This window comes from Pollicipes pollicipes, unplaced genomic scaffold (assembly GCF_011947565.3).
Source record: "Pollicipes pollicipes isolate AB1234 unplaced genomic scaffold, Ppol_2.1 Scaffold_7231;HRSCAF=8579_pilon_pilon_pilon, whole genome shotgun sequence".
Classification (NCBI taxonomy): Eukaryota; Metazoa; Arthropoda; class Thecostraca; order Pollicipedomorpha; family Pollicipedidae; genus Pollicipes; species Pollicipes pollicipes.
In genome coordinates this window covers 46,087,905-46,108,194 of record NW_023597034.1, presented here as the reverse complement: position 1 = coordinate 46,108,194, position 20,290 = coordinate 46,087,905, and the positions used below count along the sequence as shown (strand labels likewise).

At 61.7% G+C, this 20,290-nt stretch overlaps 1 pseudogene; it reads left to right on the top strand.

Moving 5' to 3' along the window:
* The first annotated feature begins 1,492 nt into the window (after positions 1–1,492).
* LOC119109485 (serine/threonine-protein phosphatase 2A regulatory subunit B'' subunit beta-like) overlaps positions 1,493–20,290 on the top strand; it is a 66,701-nt pseudogene continuing 47,903 nt past the window's right edge.

The following is a 20,290-nucleotide window of genomic DNA, read 5'->3' as shown; positions in this document are numbered from 1 at the left end:
CCGGGAGCTGAGCGGCGGCGACGCGGGCGTGTCGCCGGCCGAGGTCAGCCGGCTGGCCGACCAGCTCACCTCCACCACCGAGAACATCCGCACGCTCATCAACCGCACGCACGCGCAGAAGGCGCAGGCGGCACACAGCCGCGACCTGGCGGCGACCTCCGGCGGCGGCGAGCTGGAGGACATCGCCAAGCAGATCGCTGACCATGCCGAGACGCTCTACCAGACGTGGAAGGCACGCGGCCTGGCACCGGGCGAAGTGCTCAAGTCGCACAACACCACGTCGCTCAACACGGAGGCGGCGCAGGCGCTGTCGCGTCAGCTGCGCGACGGCGGCGGCTCCCGGTCGGCCACCCCGTCCCGCCATAGTCCCACCCCGGCCCCGAGCGCGCGCGCGCCCGCTCAGCCCGCGTCTCCCCCCAGTCCGCAGCCGCTGGAGCACACGATCCCCATCCGGTTGGAGCGCGGCGCGGCGCCGCAGCCAGTCAACGGCACCGGCCCGCCGCCGGCCGAACGGCGCCAGCCGGGCCACGAGCGACGCGAGCCGCCGTCCGACCGCTGGAAGGCGACGCCGGAGCGGCGCGAGCCGCCGCCGGACCGGTGGCAGCCGGCGCCCGCCGATCGGCGCCAGCCGCCGCCCATCTCGCCCGTCGATCTGCTTGCCTCGCCCGATGGCGACAAGTCGCTCGAGGAGCTGGTCAAGAACTTCGTGCAGGAAGACAAGGCGCGCCGCGGCGGCCCCGGCTCGCCGAACTCGCCGCCGGCCGGCTACCAGACGCTGCCGGCCGGCCGGGCAACGGCGGCGGCGGCGGCGGCAGCGGACGCGCAGCAGCGGCCGTACCGCGGCGCCAAGACGGCGCCCGGCCGGCTCGCCTCGGGCGTCAATTCGCGCCTGCAGGTCAGCGCCAACGGGCAGACGCGCGTGCTGGAGGTGTCGGCCGACGAGCCGGATGACGGTACGGCCACCTGGCCGCTGAAGGCACGCGGCCGGCCGCAGATCCATACGCCGGTGCCGCGCCGGAGCCGTCGGTGGCCGCCGCCGAGCGCGCCGCCGACGCGGCGCTGGCCCAGGTGCGCCAGGAGGAGGCGCGGCTGCGCTCGGCGCTGCAGAGCGGCGCCGTGATCGCGGCGCCGCGCGCCGGCAGCCCGGGCGCGCGGCCCGCCGCCGGCGACGGCGTCGCTATGTCCACCGTCGACTACGCCAAGCAGCGCTTCCAGGATCCGCAGACGCGCTCGCGCGCCGCCCAGCGCCTGGAGGACTCGCGATCGCTGGCGGTGCGCGGCGGCGCCACCGGCGCGCAGGTGACGGAGGCGCGCTCGCGCTACGACAACGGCCAGATCAACATCACCGACTCGCAGTGGCGCTCCGAGTGGCTGCCGGCCCGCTACGCCGTCGACCCGGACTCGGGCGTGCTGCTGCCGGCCGAGCCGTGGCGCCGCAAGCGCGCGCTGCTCAAGGCGGCGGCCGGCGACCAGCCGCGCACCGTCTCGCCGCTGCCGCACCCGCAGCTCACGGAGGAGCAGAAGCAGCACATCCGCGACCGCACGCTCTCGCCGACGCCGTACAACGCGGCCGGCGTGGCCATCCGGCCGTTTCTGACGCAGGGCTCGGTGGCCGAGCGGGTCTCGATCTTCGAGAAGTGCCCGACCGAGCTGCGCCAGCGCGCCGGCACCGAGATGCAGGACAAGCTCAAGCAGCCGGCCATCGCAGCCTGGCGCGCTCAGAACGAGGTCAAGGACAAGGCGCAGGTAGGTCACGGCCCCGACGTCCTCGCATGACCTAGTGTGACGCGCTGCACCACCCCGGGCGCGACGCGCGCGCGGCGGGCCGATCTGACGTGGAGTTTGTTTTGTTGGGGTTTGCCGTTTTAGTGCTTGGGGGTTTGACGACACGGATTACGCACGCACGCACGCACGCACGCACGCACGCACGCACGCACACCACCACCACACCACGCACGCACGCACGCACGCACACCACGCACCACCACCACCACCACCACCACCACCACCACCACCACACCACCACCACCACCACACCACCATACCACTACCACTACCACTACCACACTACCACTACCATACCACCACCACCACCACCACATTGCTTCCGGACACTGCCGCGGCGAGTCGCACAAGGCAATAACTGAGATGGAGAGGTTCAAATGCTTTCGCGGCGTCCAGGACGCGCTCAACAGAGGCGTGTTGGTGCGCCGACACCATGCGCTGCCCGAAAACTGCATTCCATCGCGGAGTCTATCGTAACAAAACAGCTGACCGTGTTGTAAAGTCGAGGCTGAGGGTACCGGCATGACGCAGTTGTTAAGGTGGTTTTTGTGGATCGGAGATGCTGAACGGCTGGAATATGTGTATTCTACTAAGTCCAGCGTCATGTGCCCAACGCCTTGGTGCTTGTACACAGAGGCTGTGAGAGACAGGGTCACCAACGCGAAGGTAGCAGTCTGCGTTCATGTTCTCATCAGCCTGAACACAGCTGATTACCTACGTAGCACGTTCAGAATCTGACCATAGCTCCGTCGTGGTCGGTCGCCGAGGATGAAATCATGCAGCAAAAGCGCGTGCACACCACGCCTGACAGCGCCGTCGTGCTGCGTTTGTGCTGGCTGTCAGCGGCGTTTTATGGCCGATGCTTCATGGTCGCTTGTCCGGACGGGCAGGCGGGTAGCGTGACTCAGTGCAGCAAACGGGATGTCTCTGCGCTTTGTTGCGACGGCCAGCCGAACACTTCCTGTAACGACGTTATGTGTTGGCTTTGGCGGATTGCCATGGCGTCCTGCGAGCGGCGGTAGGGGGCTGACCAGTGAGCGTAGTGGCCAAGAGCCCGGCCGTCACCGCTGACGGCCTGTTGGTCCTCGGAGTCAAGTCGGAATGCTGCTCGGAGAACTCGAATGGCACGTTCCACCAAAGAGTGGACCGCGGGGCGAGATGAGAGGCTGCGGACGGTGCGCACGTGGGTCCGGCTTGGTCTGAACTGAGTTGGGCTCCGCCCGCCGCGTTTGTGTGTGTGTGTGTGTGTGTGTGTGCGGGGTGAACGTGCGGTTCCACGGATTCGGCACGTGCTTGAAAACACGACACGGTTGCCGCTCGGTTCAGCCTTAGCCATCGGTGAAGGGGGCGTGTGGGGGTTGGGTGGAGGTCCGGACGTAGGGGTTGATGACCCCAGAGTTGCTCTGCCTCCAGCTGCCGCTAGGCAGGAAATTGGATGACTGCAGCAATGGGGATTGTCCCGCCTGTAGTCTTTTTAGTACTTTTTGTCCGCTCTATTGATGCCCGAATCAGCGTGGGAGCCTGTTTGTTTTGGAGCTCAGTGCAGCGGGTTTTTTGCCCTGTGTGGGCGGAAAGCCGGCCGTGTCCTCAGCTGTCGTCTGCCAGGAGGAGAAGGGGGTAAGGGGGAGGCGGCCGGTAGTGGTCATTCGCCGGCTCAGGCCCGGTACATGACAGTGCCGGACTGGGGCGGGACGCCCGGTCCGATCTGACTGGACCGTCCGGCGGCGTCCGGGCCGCTGCCGTACGGTGCCGTATAGTGAGCTGCATCGGCTTCACAGCTGACAGCAATGCAATAGGATGGCCAAAGGAGTGACTTGTTTGCTGTTGTTTTAACGCAATAAGACCGATTTTCTTGTCCATTTTAAAAAGGAATTATATTGTAAAATAGCAGGGAAGGGGTCTACGTTATTCAAATTTACCAAGAATGATGGTCACTTGTCAGCATCAGCCCTCATAAGTTCTTTGGAGTGGCACTCTTTGAGTCCCGCAGTTTTTTCATTATTGTCTGTATGTCAGTATGGTTGGATTGATAATGCTGGCTCAGGTCCAGCGCCTATGCTTTCAACCAAAAGCTTCAGAACCTCTTCACAGCGTGAATGTGCCGTGACCGCGACATGAGATGAAACGTGATTAGGATGGCGTTGAACTTAACCTCGTCGTGTGCAATGATGGTATCGGTTCAAGTCAAATGTCTTTCTAGCACTGCTTTTGTCGATTCACGGCGTGACGTTTTAGGAAGGTGGGCACTGGACAGCTTTGACGTCACCTTTGTAATCGGCCGGACTCATCATGTGGTGGCCTGGTGGATCCATCTGACGTCCTCCGCGAGGTTTGACCCTTACCCAGCTAGATATGAAATAGCCTTCGCAGGGGGCACGACCTTCAGTGGCCTTTATTATGTAACCGCACGGACGTAAAGAAGCGCCCCAAAAAGTGGAAGGCGGGATGCGTGTGAAGTCGATCTTTTTCATCCTTGAACCTAGAGCTCATGCTGAACTCTAATGCAAAGTGGTACGGCTTCCCCCCCCCCCCCCCCCCTCTGTTCCCACGGCTGTGACGTCCCGCCTTCAAGACCTCAAGATAGGACAATGCCGTGCGCACAGTGGCAAGGTTTTGCGGTGCGACGATTTGCCACGTGTGGACCGTACTCCTCCAGAATGAAGCCGTGTCTCGTTGACCTGACACGGAGGAAGTGGAAATCCTCATCTCTGTTGATTGAAATATATCAGAGTTAGGTAGCTCACACCTCATTATTATTCACTGAAACGTGCGCCGTGGACATTCGAAGAAAACGAAGGGACGTCGCCACTGCCTCCTAACGGTTTGGAATGCATGGTCGGAATCCCGCAAGGGGGGTGCAGCCATCATTCACGCTGGAAAGGATCACCAAGCTCGTCACGCAGTAGACTTTTGTGGCGTCGAGTTGAGCTGAGTGTGGCAGGTACCATCGATTTAAGTTGCATCGGCGCCATTTTTATCGGTGAACTTCTCCAGTGTCGCGCGGCATCCAAAAATCTGTCCTGGAGATTTGGAACGGTCTCTCTAACAGCTGACTACGCCGACCCGCGGACAACGAATGGTAGGGCCCGCCTCGGCTAAAACTCGGGGATTTTCAGACTAAATTTCATGCAGACTTGTGCAGTTGTTAGATCGGCGGTCTGGTGGCACCAGTCTGTCTGTCTGCAAGTTTCGACTAATGTTGATGGCTGGTGTGGCCCGATGCCCATGACAGGACCGTGTCGTGCTAATTTTGATAACACGCGCATACACTGTGCGCGTAAGGCTGTATGAACTCATGAAACTTGCACAGCGCTTATTAAATGCTTCGTCCACTTTGTATGAAAATGCCCCGTCTTCGAAGCTGCTAAACCGCGAGTTGACGGCTAGAAATAATGCTGTTTTTAAGACGATTTGACCGTTAGCTGGCCAGCTTGGTGCAGGTGGCGACTGCCCGTTGGCCGGCGGGCGGTTGGACGCTGTTGACGCGGGCGGCGGCCAGCGGGTGGAGCGGCGACGGCCGCCGGTGGCCGGTCACCTGCCGGCCATGCCCGCCAGCGGCCACCGGCGCCGCCAGCTGTCGCCGTTGCCCCACCCCGGTCAGGTGTGGGGCACCTCGAGGCTGCCTGTCGCAGGCAAACGTCCACCTGCCGGCCGACCGCTGCTCGCTCGCGTCCCGTCCGCCGCGCCGGGATCGCCGCTCTCGCACAGAAGGCCGCGACTGCGGCAGAGGGGCGGCGTTTGGGACCCGGCACTTATCCCGGCATGTCGGAGCGTTGAAGCATCTTGAAGTTATTGGGCGGATGACTTTTTGGCCGACCAGATCAGCTTCGGAACCAGTGAACCGACTGGGCTGATTCAGAATACGGCAGGTAACCCTGTTTGTATTGCGTTCTCCCAAAATGGCCTATCGATGACCGTAAGGACGCGATGACATCACCGACTAGGTCAGCAATATTTTCATTAATTTGCAGTCACTTGTTATTCACGAGTGAAGATTGGCTTGTCTCAAGTCATGCATGCGCTCGTTCGTTGAATCGCTGCGCTACGCAAACAACCTTATTTGAGAAAACTAATCTTAGGATGCTGGCGGTGTCGCAGCGGTCCGCCGTTTTAACTTTTTACAAGGATGCCAAGTGCAAGTAGTGTTTTTTTGGATTGCCTTCCCATGTAGCTATTTGGGCCGGCGATGAACGCTAGGCTGGACGCCAAGCAAGGTCAGTGAGCTTATCACGAAAACAGGTGCCAAGTTACGAGTGCACTTACGTGGGGTGGAATGATGCCAGGAGCTGACAACGTGCTCATTTTGTTGTTGTGATGGGCTATGATGTCGTAAAGTGCGGCCGGCGTGCCGCGACTAACGGCGCATTCATTCTGTACCGCGGCTTTCCGACTGGTGTGGAATACGTTTATAGATCGTGCATTTCCACTAGCGCCATAAATAAGTAGCAGCACCAGCTGACCTGAGGTGACTTGGTTTATTACGCCTGTGATGTGGCGTGTGTAACCCGCCACTAGTACGTAAATAGTCGGGTGACCCACAAAAGAAGACCAACTTTTTTCAATCGCGTAGTTGTTTTTTAGCTGGCTCAAGCGCCACGGCATCTAAGCTGAGCAGCCTCACACCCGATTGCCATTTTCAGCGTAAGACACTGAGCGGTTCGCGGGCGTGGTGGTCTAGTGCCTAGCGCTCTCCGCTCCCACGTGAAGCTCCCAGCCGTGCTGGACACCCGGCCGCGCTAGGGCCTCCGGACGATGACGTGCCCGCCTCGGCTGGCCTTCGTGGGTGGTGTTGCTGCGTCATCCGACTCGTTTCCGTAGACAGATGGAGTCGTTCGTACCGGACAGACAATTTATGTCAGCCCTGGAATGGACCCGTTCAATGTGCTGTGGAACTATGCGCTGACATCTGCATGCAGGCAAACGAAGCACATTCGGAGGTTGTCATCGGTGGGTGGCATTAGCGATGCTATGAGGCTGTGGTGTTATTGTGCGGGGTGTGCGCCCTCGCCCTCGCTGTCTTCTTAGCTCTGCATCTGACTGGGTGCCGGGGGGGGGCGTCACGTGACCGCGGGTCTCCCGATTCGTCGGGGGTCAAGGGTCGGCCGCTGAGGCGGCGGCAGGGACCCGACGCTCGCACGTGCCAGTCGGTTTTGGGACCAGTCCAGGCGGGTACACGCTACATTCTCTTACAAAGGCCGTGAACATCTCGCTGTTGAGGCTGGGGAGATAAGTATGAAGTTGAGGAGTGGAGATGCCATGAAATTTCAAGTAGATTCGGAACATCGACGAGTTTTTCCTGAAAAGGGAAGGTTCCGTCTTGGGGACCAGCTCGTGCCCAGATGGGGGATTATTCAGCAGAGCACGTCATACGTCACTGCGCCGTGATCTGAGGCGTCAGGAAGGAGTCCAGATGTGTAGTAACTGCACTGTTTCGCAATCACGGACTAGTTGCTTGGCGTCGCACACAACTGGCTCATATTGATCGGGCACACCAGATTGTGTGTGCACGTACCTGTAGTACTTAATGCGTGTTGTACATGGTTTTCAAATGGCCTCGGAACTCCCGCCTTATGAACCCAACGAAGCACATTGGTCTATGGTAACGTCGCGGAAGGTTAGGATGACATGGCTGGATCTTCAATGACCTGACTCACGTATTTGAACCCATCAGCACAACGGTGCTATTGTATATCAAACCATAACAAGAAAGCGAAAATCAGCACACTTGTCGGCACCCACAATAACCTTCATGGCGTGGTCCCGGTCTTTAAAAAAAAAAATGCATGATAGTTGCGGCATTCAGTGAGTGGTACCAAAAGCGGGTGGCATTGCACGGAAGTAAGGTCAGCAAATCAAGATGGTGACAGAGCGGCCCCTGTCCCAGCTATCGGGATCACGAGGGATTGTCCTGTGCTACTGTCGGATGCGGCGAGCCTGATGCCAGACTGCGGTCGATCTCGTCGTCGCTGCGCAGTGGCTGCGCGCCGTCATTGGCCAGAGACGAGGGGACGTTTCGCACCGGTACATAGGCGGCCCGGTCAGCGACTGCGCTCCCTCGGCCAGCTCCGCGGGGTTCCCATGACCTCAGCGCGCGTCGGCGGGCGCTGGCCGATCCGCAGATCATAGGTCGGCTGCGATAAACCTCGGGAAGTGCTCGTGATCTCGCTTTAGCACATTCCAGCTGCTCGCTGTCAGATTACGCTCAGCTCCGGACCCCAGATGTCTGGCATGTTGTTGTTCTGCTGGCTGCGCATACTGAGCGGCCGCTGGTGGGAAATTAGGCTTCCACGGGCGCAGACGTTTGAAAGAGATTCTGTTGACGTGCCTATTGTGATAAATGCAGCGGTGTGCCGAGCACCCGATCTTGTCACAGACATCGGCGATGAGCGGGCCTTGAGAACGCTGTCGTCCGGTGAACTCGGTCGCGCAACGTGGCGCTGCACAGCTTGGTGCCAGTGCGCACTGATGCACATTTGCACAACGGACCTACGCACGGGCCGTAGTGCGACACCTGTCTGTACGTCGCGCCTGTCGCCAACCGAGTTCCGCGTCTGGCTGCATCGGGCAGCGCTGTGACGCCTGGAACCGTCCTTAGCGCTGTGGCTCGCGGGCGAGAGGCGTGTGATCACAGCGCTGTGACGCCTCGGACCGTCCTTAGCGCTGTGGCTCGCGGGCGAGGGGCGTGTGGTCACAGCGCTGTGATCACACGCGCCGTGATCACACGGCGTGACGGTTCGAAGCGAACCGTCCTTAGCTTCGAACCGTCCTTAGCGCTATGGCTCGCGGGCGAGGGGCGTGTGATCACAGCGCTGTGACGGCTCGGGCCGCCCTTAGCGCTGTGGCTCGCGGGCGAGAAACGTGTGACCACAGCGCTGTGACGGCTCGGGCCCCCCGTAGCGCTGTGGCTCGTAGGCGAGAGGCGTGTGATCACAGCGCTGTGACGGCTCGGGCCGCCCCTAGCGCTGTGGCTCGCGGGCGAGAGGCGTGTGACCACAGCGCTGTGACGGCTCGGGCCGCCCTTAGCGCTGTGGCTCGCGGGCGAGGGGCGTGTGATCACAGCGCTGTGACGGCTGGGGTCGTCCTCAGCGCTGTGGCTCGCGGGCGAGAGGCGTGTGATCACAGCGGTGTGGCGGCTCGGGTCGTCCTTAGCGCTGTGGCTCGCGGGCGAGAAGCGTGTGATCCAAGACGTGTTTGGGGCCGGCCTCCATTTGCATACCGGAAGGCCGTACATCAGTTGGTACTTAGAGAGCAGACGGTATACACTCCCGCGCGTTTGACACGGCAAAGTTAGTGTCACGGCCCTGCAGCCACGCCTTACAGCAAACGCCGCTTGAATGCTTCTTTTAACCTTGGTTTGCTGACTGGCTATTGGGTTCCAGTCCTTTTGCAGTGCCCGTATAGGTCTGGCAATGTCTCTGGACTTGCATCAGCATTCTTGCAGTCGAGATATACACCCGTAGTCTAGGACGCCCTTCATTAAAACTTTGGCAGAGCTGTGGGACAAGACGGGAGCTGGGAATCTCGAAAGCCCGGTTGTGCGGGTACCGCCCGGTGACTCAGTTGTGCGGCGTCGGCGATGCGCTCCGCCTGTTCGTCTCGCGGACCTGTGCCTGGAGTTGCCTAGCCATGCCGTGTTTCGTTCTTTGGCAGCACTGTGCGGCCGCGACGTGAGCTGAATGGCCGCGTCGCTGCTCGCCTCGGTCGACTCGCAGTGCTTGGCACGGCGGATCCGACGCTGAGACGTGCCCGCAGAGGGGTCGTATTCGGGCCGGCTTGCCTGTTCCAGCCGAGGGCGTGTGCGGAATGGCAAGGCCGTGTGGTCCTGTGGTCACCCGGTGTTTGTCATTAAACATGCCTTACAGATGATGGTGCCTGTCCTGCGCTATTTCCTCCACCGCTATGGCTCGTCTGAATGTGTCATCAATCAACGGTGCGTCATCCACCGCCGTATGCAGACGCCTATGTGCGCGTCGCGCCGCGTATGCCGCGATGGTGAGGGGGAGCTGGGTGCAGCAGTTCCGTAAAACGAGCCAGACTGCTGCGGCGGGCTGTGTGACTCACGGTGCAGCCTGTGACGTCACCTGTCAGGAGTGTTTGGCCTGTCCGTCATATTCGCGTCACTGGTCACGTTCTCTGGGAGGACTCAGTGAACGCTGTTCAGGTTATCCCGGCCGGAAGATCGCCGGTTGGCCCGACCGGAGCGCGCCGAGCGCGCCGCCGACCGGAGGGCCGCGCGTGCTCCGCCGGCCGGTCGCGGCGTGAGGGCACCAGCCGGCTGCTGCTCTCTCGCCGACGCATGGTTGCGGCTGTGTGTTGACGGGGGCCGGCCGGCCGCGGCGTGAGAGCACCAGCCGGCTGGTGCTCTCACGCCGACGCATGGTTGCGGCTGTGTGTTGACGGGGCCGGCCGGCCGCGGCGTGAGGGCACCAGCCGGCTGCTGCTCTCTCGCCGACGCATGGTTGCGGCTGTGTGTTGACGGGGTCGGCCGGTCGCGGCGTGAGGGCACCAGCCGGCTGCTGCTCTCTCGCCGACGCATGGTTGCGGCTGTGTGTTGACGGGGCCGGCCGGCCGCGGCGTGAGGGACCAGCCGGCTGCTGCTCTCTCGCCGACGCATGGTTGCGGCTGTGTGTTGACGGGGCCGGCCGGCCGCAGCGTGAGGGCACCAGCCGGCTGCTGCTCTCTCGCCGACGCATGGTTGCGGCTGTGTGTTGACGGGGCCGGCCGGCCGCAGCGTGAGGGCACCAGCCGGCTGCTGCTCTCTCGCCGACGCATGGTTGCGGCTGTGTGTTGACGGGGCCGGCCGGCCGCGGCGTGAGGGCACCAGCCGGCTGCTGCTCTCACGCCGACGCATGGTTGCGGCTGTGTGTTGACGGGGTCGGCCGGCCGCGGGGGCGCTATCGCGGCCGGCCGGCTGCCTTCCGGCGATGCGCGCACCCCGATGGGTGACGATGTGCCGTCTGATGCGTCACATGACGGCAGGTCCTGCCATGCGACGGGAGGTTCCGACATGTGACGATGGGTGTTGGGTCCGATTACTGCGAGGACATCCCCTTTCTTCCGCTTAGTCACGGATGCTGGCGCCACTGGGTGTGTCGTACACAGGCGATCTCAGTAAGGCCTCCGAGGGGCCCTGCCGCCGGCCCTCTGCGGCCCGCTCCGGGGCTCGAGGCTGGCCTGCAGCAGCTCCGGTGTGTGCTCGGAGCCGCTGCGGTGTGCGCTCCCCGCGCCGCGTGGCCCGCCCGCCGTCACCGCCGCCGCCGATCGGCCTCGGTGACCGCAGGCGGTGCCGTTTTTGCCGGGGATCGTTGGCGGGGCCCCGGGGGCGTCGACTGCCGGCCGGCCGGCGCGCGCGCTCCAGCTGAGCCAGCGGCCGTGCCAAATGCCGGCGCGGCTTAGATGGCTCGTCTTTGGCCGGGTGCCAGCGCACCCCGCTCGCTCGCGCGCCGTGCTCCCGCCGGCCCGCTGCAGTCGCCGTCTTTGCCGTGTTTGTTTTTGTCGCTCGGAGGTTTTCCCCTCACCTATCGTCATATCTGCTTACTTTCCGTCTGTGCGGCTTTGTCTGCCGAGACCCCGACGACTGTTTTAGAGGCTTGATTGTGACGAGTCAGGCTTCTCGCAATATTTGCGTTGGCCAGCGTTGCTGCGCCTGGGTGTCGCGCGTCGGCTGACGGGAGCAGTCAGCCTGGGGTACTGGCTGAGTGGCTCCCTATCCACAGTCCATTTCGACCTGTCCAAACGAGCTGAGGTCAACACCCCCGTGATCTTAGCGGGGATCGCCCAGACTGACTGCTCACGCCAGGCCGGCGCACTTGCCCCCGAATGGTCGACCCACGCCGTGCGCTCGCCACCCGACAGCCGGCCATTTGTCATTCATTGGAAGCCGCAAGCCGCCACGCTCCGATTGTCATTCATTAGAAACCATTAAAACCGGATCGCTATGCAGGGCGCGCAGGTGCGGGGTCAGCGAGTGAAAGCGAGCGCGCGCGGGCCATGCGCCGACCGGGCCAGCCGCCGTCGGCCACCGCCGGGCGCTGATGACTCCGCCGCCGCTGGGGCTGGCCCCGGACGGCGACCGGCGCACCGCCCGCGCTGGGACGGCGGGTCCGCTCCGGCCCCGACCAACCCCGTGGACTGTGGCACCGGCCGTGAGCCGCTACACTGAGCCAGACCGGCCTCTGGCGGCCACGGCCGGCTGTGCGCGTGCAGGCTGGTTAGCCCTCCGCGCATTCTCTGTCTCGGCGGACGTGACGCTGTGTGCCCGGCTGGACAGGGGTCTGCCGAAAATAGCATCAGCTGGTTGCTTGACGAGGAACGGGTTGTTGAGAGCAGCTGTGCTGGGCAATGTGCACCTTACGACAGTATGATGGTGTGATGGGAATGCATGGGGGACCCCAAGATGGGTTTTTCTTCCCAGTTTTGTCCGCAGAATTCACGTTGAAAAACGTGAAACGAAAAAACGTTCTACCATCAAGCCCATGAATTTCAGGTCAGGCTGTTCCGCTGTCCAGTTCGGAGTTTGACCTCTCCAATCCCGATTGCCCCTCTAATCTCTCTTAGGTGGTCACACCCATGGGAGGAGGCCCGTCATGGAGCCTCATGGGTGGGTCTGTTCGGTTCGCGTCGCCGGGATTGGTGCCACGCTTCATTTGCGCTAAGCACGCAGCTGGCGTCACGCGATGTTGCGGCGACATAGCTAAATGGAATTACCTCACCAGTTTCGCTCGTAGGACATCAGCGGAGAACATGCCATGTATGGGCGGAAGCGTTCCCGCCCACATTTCGACCGTACATGCGTTTGGCGGCTCGCTTGGGTCATTCGGATTTTGGTTGAGGCCGGCACCGCCACGCACCGCATTCTCGAACATACGCACAGCAGACCCACACCAGAGGGAAGCGGAGGGGAGGGGCGGGTGGCCGTCGGGCGCGTGTGCGTGTGTGCGTGTGTGTGGCGACGCGCCCCGGCTGCTCCCACCTAACGCTTGTCTTCTCTCTCTCCTGCCGTAGTTTTGGAGTTTGGTATCGCGCCTGCGGTCGGAGAGCGGCGGGTCCGGGGTAAATAACGCCCTGCTGTCCGTGCGTGTTGTGTGTGTGTGTGTGTGTGCCTGTCCGTCCGTGGCGTGCGATGCATGGCGTGCACAGCGGCCCGGCGCCGGCGACCGAGGTGACCTGACCTCTGACCTGCACTCGGTCAGGGCCACGACCTGGCCGCTGTCCGGCTGGTGGCCCGGGTCGCCAGCTGACCTCCGCTGCTCGACACGGGGTCGAATGCAGCTGTGTGGGGGCGGCGGCCGCGCCGGAATGTCACTGCCTGCGTCACAGAGTCCTAGCGGTTGCCTGTAGGTGTAGCGCCTGTTGCTAGTCTTAGCGATCTGTAAAGAGCTGACCGAAGGTACTAAAGGTTGCCGTTCGCATCGGGTAAATAAGTAGCATCTAATGCAGTATAATAAAGCCCATACACGTTGGACCTAGCTGGCACTTCAATGTTTGCTGAATTGTTTTCCAAACTCAATCTCCACGGCGAACAACTGTCCCGTTAAGCGATGGCTCAGCCTGTTCTCAAAATCCAATGCATCTACTTTCAAACCAGTAACCTGGCATCTGGTGACGTCTGGCCCGTTAAGGCGTAATCTGCACGTTCAGTGTGCACGGGCGGCCACCCAGCGCTCAGTGTGCACCGGCGGCCACCCAGCGCTCAGTGTGCACCGGCGGCCACCCAGCGCTCCGTGTGCACGGGCGGCCGCCCAGCGCTCAGTGTGCACCGATGGGCGCTCAGCGTTTGGTGTGCACCGGTGGCCGCTCGGCGTTTAGTGTACACCGGTGGCCGTTCAGCGTTCAGTATGCACCGGTGGCCGCTCATCGTTCAGTGTGCACCGGTGGCCGTTGAGCGTTCAGTGTGCACCGATGGCCGCTCAGCGTTCAGTATGCACCGGTGGCCGCTCAGCGTTCAGTGTGCACCGGTGGCCGCTCAGCGTTCAGTGTGCACCGGTGGCCGCTCAGCGTTCAGTGTGCACCGATGGCCGCTCAGCGTTCAGTGTGCACCGGTGGCCGCTCAGCGTTCAGTGTGCACCGGTGGCCGCTCAGCGTTCAGTGTGCACCGGTGGCCGCTCAGCGCTCAGTGTGCACCGGTGGCCGCTCAGCGTTCAGTGTGCACCGATGGCCGCTCAGCGTTCAGTGTGCACCGGTGGCCGCTCAGCGTTCAGTGTGCACCGGTGGCCGATCAGCGCTCAGTGTGCACCAGCGGCCGTTCGACGTAGTGTTGTCACCCATCCGTCATGTGTGACGGCGCTATCTCTAGTCAGCACCGCGCCACGATCCGGCGCGGGGTAGGCGGCTGTATCGGTCAGTGCAGCTGTGGAGGACAGAGCCAAGTCCTGCTGCGATCGCCTGCAGCATTTCGGCCGATGTGTGCAACAGCGGTGAAGAAAGCTGCTGCTGCTGTCCGGCTGAAGTCCGTGGCAGATCCTGCGCTCCGGGTCTGTCCGGGTGTAGCCCGGGACAAACACTACGCTCCGGGTCTGCCCGGCTGTAGTCCGGGGTAGACCCTGCTCTCTGGGTCTGTCCGGCTGTGGTCCGGGGCAGGCCCTGCACTCTGGGTCTGTCCGGCTGTGGTCGTGTACAGCCGTTGGCGCCGTGCGGCGGTCGTACCCGCCGCCCAGTCGCCGTCCGACGAACATGAGCTGGTGACAAGGCGTGGGCGCCGTCATCGGCCTGTCGGCACTGACGAGGCAGGTCCGCCCGGCCCGGTCCGGCCGACAGCTCGCTGGATATTGACGGCTGCCCGCCGGCTGGCGGACCGCGCGAGCGCACGGTAACCCAGGCACGTGCCAGGACGTGACAGCGGCGTCCAGCGGCCACCAGTCCGTCGCGTCGGCGGGACCTCGGTCTTGATGTCTGGCTGCCGAGCCGCGGGCGGCTGCTGGGCGGCTGTCAGCTTATCTGCCCTAAGGCTTCGGCTGGCACAGAGCAGGCAAGAAGGGGTGCTGGGCAGACGGTGGGCTCCACTTTCTCCTGGTGAGGTGTCCACATGTGGAGGCGCCGGCTGGAAGGGCTCAACTGTGCCGATCGGGGGATGTTCGGGTGAGAGGATTGAGACCTTGTGTGGTCCCGGTGGACAGAGGCGTATCACTCCCTGTTCATGTATACCTCGTCCTTATGTACCCCTGTTTACATGGGGTGCTGGGTTTAGAGCTAAGTTGGAAACCTGGCCTCGATGCTAATTATGGGCCTACGTAAACATCCGCGCGCCGTTTGGGAAGGGATTTGTAGGCCGGGTCGCAAGGACGTTTCCGAACTCCGCCCAGTCGTCCCTGTCTCAAGGGTTTTGTGCTTCTGTGTCGCCATCGCGGCGCCCGCGTCATCGTGCTGCGTCCACCGCTCCTGGTCCGTTCCCCTGTTCCCCAGCTTGGCTGCCCTGGCTCCGCCCCTGCCAACGCGCCTCTCCTCGCTACCGTGCCCCGTCCTTGGCCTCCCAGTGATCCACAGTCAGGTTATCCCTTCTGGTCTCAATGCGAACTACCCGAGTCCGCCTATGTAAACAGGGTAGTGATGGTGGACCGCACTGTGTACTCTTGGCACCTCGTGGCTATGCATGCCACCTCGATATGGCCTAATGAGTTGTAGCATATGTTGCACTATTTTGTCATATATCCAGATCTGAGAGGGTGGTCTTCAACCCTCCGACATGCCAGAAAATTTGCCACGTGCCAAAAAGCAAATAGAATTTTTGTCACGTGACATCTGTGACATCTCAGAATCTTTGCCATGGATCGGTTAGTAGCCTGGAGCCCTAGTAGCCCTAGTAACATGGATCGAAGGACGTATCGTCTAACTGACCAATCGATCACCCGAAAAGGAGGCACTTTTCGCTAGGACGGTGTCTCAAAATTGGGCGGCTACCCGTTAGTTGTCATGCTTTCTGTCCCTATAATTCACGTGGTGTTCCTCCAGCAGGAGAACCGGTTATCATAGCGTTACTCATAATCCTTGCAGCGGGCCGCTCAATGCCTTATGAAGTATTCCCCTCTCCAGAAGTCGGACCGATGGCATGTATTCTTGAAATGGCGACCAGCTGTGTAAAATCCCGCGAACCTGTCTCATTGCTCATGTGTCGCTTGAATGGCGCGAAGACACCGAACCAAATGACCTTTTTGCGTAATCCTGGGCCCAGTTCTTATTACAGGCTTACGGACCCAAGCTCGGCCCATTGAAGGGTGGCAACCTGTGACGTCACAGATACGAACTAATGAAGAACGCCCTGAATTCCAATATGGGCGACAAGTACAATCAGTTGAGCCGAGTCCATGGGGACATAAAGCACGCGGACGCGGGAATGGTGCACTTGAATATTATTCGATTGAACAGCTATTGCTTAATTAGGTCGTTAAAAACATTATTGTCGATCACGCCTTACTCATGCGACCGAGACCCAGCCCATTTGCCCGACGTGTGGGACCGTCAACAGCACGTCGACCGTTACTGTGCGCTGCGATGCTTACAGCGACGGCTTATTTGTTAACAGACACACTTAACGCGCCTCTCTGCCAAGTTAGGAATGGACTTTGACTGTGACGTCATAGGTTGTGTTTGGCAGCTACGTCATACGTCGAGTGGGCCTACTCCAAGTAGGGAACGGGCTTCCATTGCCAATGAACAGGCTCCTGCAGTTTTGAGGCGCAGGCCCGCGGATCAACCGTCGGCGCAGCGGAGCGAGGGGGTGGGGGCGCTGCCCGGGGCGCTGGTTAGGTCAGGTCTAGGGCGGCCCGGCGGCCCTGCTGGGTGGCCGCCTGCTGCCTGCCAGGTGCCGTGGCCGGGGACAAGCCGTGCCCGGCCGGTCTTCTTGCGGGCCTCAGGCTGGCTCATCTCTGAGGTGACATGCCATGGGACGGCACTGACGGTGGGGTGTGCATATGTAAACAAACATGCGATGAAGTGAAATTGAGCTCAAATTTGGGCGCAACTAAGCCAAGCGAAATTTCGGCCCGAAAACTACGGAGCAAAGAGCCACGCGGAAGGCTTTTCTTCCCATTTATGTCATTGGTACAAAGCTTTTGTTCATGACGTGATAAGTATCCGTGAATACCAATCAGACCTAGGCAGACCGTGGGAGCTGTGCACGCCAGATGGTCATGATCGGCCGGAAGGCTGCACAAAACCTGCAGAGGATGCGCCGATAACTTCCTCGGGGCTCCGTTCACCGGCAATTCAGGCCAATTTAACGCTGCCGTGCGACGACGGCCGCTCGGCGGGCGGCCGGTCGCGGGCTGCGCGGCGCGGGGCCCTGTTCGCCGCGCAGGTGTGCTGGCCGTTCGTGTTTGCGCCCACATGCGAACCAGCCGGCCGGAACGTGACGAGAAACTGAAGCGGCCAGCCGGCGGCGCCCGGCCCGGACCGGACCGGACCGGACCGGACCGCACGGCTCCCGCCCGCCCGGCTGCGCGGGCTGCCGATCCGGCACCGGCTGCCCTGATCACGCGTATGCGTGGACATGCAAGCACGCGCGGGCCACGGCGCGGTGGGCGAGGCTGCTCGGCGGCCCGGTGCCGAGCGGGGCGGCTGGCAGCTGCCGTCCCCGCGGCGGCGGCGCGCTCCAAGAGCGACTTCGCTGCGCATGGCGGTCGAGGGCGTCTCCATCCCGCGGCTGAGCCGCGTTGGCTGATGTGCAGCCCTGCCGGGCGGCGACAGCAGGCGTCGAGGCTGACTCCGCTGGCCGCTGCTGCGGTATGCGCCGCCGCTCGCCGCCGCGGTGAGCTCGCCGCACACCCGCCTACACGCGCCGACAGCGCGCCGTCCGGGGCGGCCGGTTTTTGGACGCCCACGTGCCGCCGGGCCGGCTGAATGGGCCGGCGGCCGCCGGCCCGGCGGCGCACACCTGTGCAGGTCCGAGGGCCCTCTGCAGCCGGAGCGGGGCTGGTGTGGCGGTGCACCCCTGACGGACCGCTGAGCGACGGGAGAACTCGCCGCAAACATGCGCTGGATTTTCTGACTGTCGTGAAAAAGTCCGCCGAGCGTTTGGAAACCGGTGTGATGTGGACGGCGACAAAGGGTTCTTTTGTTACCTTATTTGGGTATGTCGTCATTCCACCGTTGCTCATACCGACGACCAGGTGCTTGATAGGAACTGGAAGCCATAACATTATATGCGCATTTCCTGATGGAAATGATTCCCCAGTCTCCAGACCGTCGCGCCGTTGACTGAACGTAGGTATTTCGTTATGGATTGCAATTGTTCGGCGTACTTTGTTCCTCCCTGATGCTGACGAACAAAGCGTCTTGCGTGACGTCGCGACTTTGCATTGTTTTGACGGATCCTCTTCGGGCCGGCGGTGAGCGACGACGCCAGCTGTGCGACTGCATCGGTGTTGTTCCGCCCCCCGCGGCAGCCGGGCCACTCCATCACCGGCGCCCAGACACGCCCAGCACTGGCCTCCCACGACCACTGCGGCTGCCCCCACCTTACCAGAGACGGCAAGCGGGTGCCCCCTCCCTTCACTTCCGCCGTCTCCGCATTTACTCTTGGGCTGCGCTGTTGAGCGGTTTAGGACGGCTTCCGTTTGCCGCTCTGCTTCAGCTGGCGGCCTCTGTACCGGCGTCTGGAACGGTGGCGCCATCTGACGCGGTGTCTGTTGCGCTGGTCGCGTAGGCGGCGGAACGACGCCTTGCCATCACAGCCCGCCCTATCTCGAGCGGCACCGACTCACCCCGCGTGGTCGCCATGTCGCGCCGGTCCCGGACAGAGGCGGGATGCCGCGCCCGCCCCTCCAGCCATGGGGCGAAGGTGCGGCCCGGACGTCCGTTGGCGGGAGGGCGCTGTCGGCCTGCCCGCGGCGCCGCCAGGACCGGCGGCGACGATTACCGGCGCCGCCGATTGCGGCTCGCTCCGCGGGGCGCCGTGTGGGCGGCGACCTGTGACCCTATTCATGAGGCGGTGTCTTCAAAACGACAGACAGCGCCGCTGGGGCCGGTTGGCTGGCGCGCCCGGCCGGCCGCCGGCGGTGCGTGGCGGCCGGCGTTGATGCCGGCGGCGTCGCGAGTGACGTCACAGCGGCCCGCGGCCAGGCAGCTGGCACCGCCACGCTCTGACATTGGCCGCCGGTCAGCGGTCAGGGGCGCGTGACGTCCCGCGGACCAAGCAAGGTCACGAGCGCCGCCGCTATTTCGGGCCGGCTGATCCATCAGCCGCGATCGACGGCCGTCGGGCGGGCTGCTGGCGACAGTGGCGACACCCGCGGCGGTCGCGCGGCAGGGTGTGGGAGCTGTGGTTGACGAAACAACCGCTAGGTGGCGGGCAGATACTGTTCCAGAATCGTCAGCTGCCGCAACGCCGTGCAACTGCAGAGTACTCGTAATGCAAGCCTCTGTTACCGTGTGCATGTTCTAGAGATCATAGTGAAGCCATGGACTTATTAATGCGAAATCGGTGATGGTGCGATTTTCCGCGTACGGTTGCATGACCTTGTTGATAGCTCGCCGTGCCGCCTACGCCCATTGTGCATGATCAACATCATGCATCATGCATCACGGCTCATGGAACCAAACACGCGCCTCCCTTATTGAGCCCTCTTGGGTTCACGCCCAGCTTGAGGCTTTGCCAGCATCGTGCCCGAGAGATCCTGGATTAAGCCGGCCGGACGGGTGTTGTTCTCACTTTCGCTGGACGCGTCTCGCTCTCGCCGCCGGACGGGGCTATTCTTATGCAGGCCTTCATTACTATCTCGAAAACGAAACGTGGTAGTGCAAGTGGGTATGCAGCGCCTGAAAGCTCGCGTAAATTTTCATCGGATTGGTGTAATTGAGTAGTATTGCAATTGACACATGGTGACTCAGACGATGCTAACGAAGGAAAAGTAGTAAGACTACCGGGCGCTTTCGCAAAATGGTCGGCGACACTAAAATGCATTAGTTTCATTTAAGTAGCATCAATTTTTCTCCATTTTCGATACCCAAATTTGAGCAAATGTCATAGTGAAGGACAAGATGTGTGCAATGTGTTGTTATGGCGCGTCGCCTGAATAATGGCTGTACAAAAAAGCTGTTATCATAATGGACCTTTTAGCGGCTACGGAAAAACCGTGGCGTGAAGATGAATACGAGCAAATGAAACGACTACGTTAATGAGGAATTCTGGACATTCTCCGCTCTACCTCTGCATTCCACCTCAATTATGCCATTTTGTTTAGCAAAGAGGTAGTGTTGGGCCGCAGGTGCTACAATGACGCGAAGTTTTGCCAGTGGCTATACCATCAGCGTGACGAATTGGGAGATCAGGTGATGTGGATTGATACAAATAGTTGGCGTCATGAAACGAGGCACCGTAAAGTCTAAGTGAACGATGCTGTGTTGCCGTGATCCAGGGATGACTGTGGCGTGCAGGGTCCAAGGAGGCCGAGATGTGGGGTTATCCAGGGGGATGGCCATCCACTGGTCATACCTGGCCATCTCACTGAACATCGCCGCCTCCCGTAACATGCTGCAGCAGGTGATAGCTCGCAGGCGAGCATGGTGACGT